The sequence below is a fragment of the Charadrius vociferus genome, unplaced genomic scaffold (genome assembly GCF_000708025.1).
Source record: "Charadrius vociferus isolate BGI_N301 unplaced genomic scaffold, ASM70802v2 scaffold692, whole genome shotgun sequence".
NCBI classification, from domain to species: Eukaryota; Metazoa; Chordata; class Aves; order Charadriiformes; family Charadriidae; genus Charadrius; species Charadrius vociferus.
In genome coordinates this window covers 332,486-333,215 of record NW_009647230.1, presented here as the reverse complement: position 1 = coordinate 333,215, position 730 = coordinate 332,486, and positions in this window count along the sequence as shown.

Genomic DNA, 730 nt, shown 5'->3' with positions numbered 1-730 from the left:
CCGCGCACCGCCAGGCGCGGAGCTGCTCCCCTGGGCCACCGTCCCGTCCCCGCAGCTCTGTGCCTGGAGGAGGTCTCGGCCGGGAAGGTGTCGGAGCGCGGAGTGTCAGGCGACAAACCAGTCATTTTCTTTTATTTATTTATTTTTTTCTTTCTTTCTTTCTCCCTTTTCGCCCCATTCTTGTGGACAGTGCAGCTAATGACAGTCCTTAGATTATTTATGGTTCTTCAGCCAAGGCAACAAAAACTGACCAGCCTCTACCCTTGACCTTTCTCCTCGGTTCCCAAGTTTTTTAGCTCCCGCATTGTTTGTTTCCAAGATACAAGGCGTACAGTGCTGAGCTGAAACACTTGTCAGAAGATTCGTCTGAAAACACCACAGCTCGGGGATTATCCACCTTAAAAAAAAAAAGCATCTTTTTTTTTTCCTTATGCAATAGTGGGAAGCTCTTGATATATTCTACTGACCTGCTGCACAAAAACTAAATAAAAAAAAATCCTTTTTTTTGTTGTTGCTTCTGTTTGTTTGTTTGTTTGTTTGTTTTCTTCTGCACTGGGAACTCCTCTATAGCGTTTGGCAATGGGACCTCTCGCAGGTATCACCGTGCAGATACGTATCGCTCTGACCGAGAACTTTCGGTCCGTCCTCCCCCCTCCCCCAGAACACAACGAGGCCACCGGCAAGGCCTGAACCGGCGGGTGGGGAACAGCGACGGGGCTGACGGACCTCT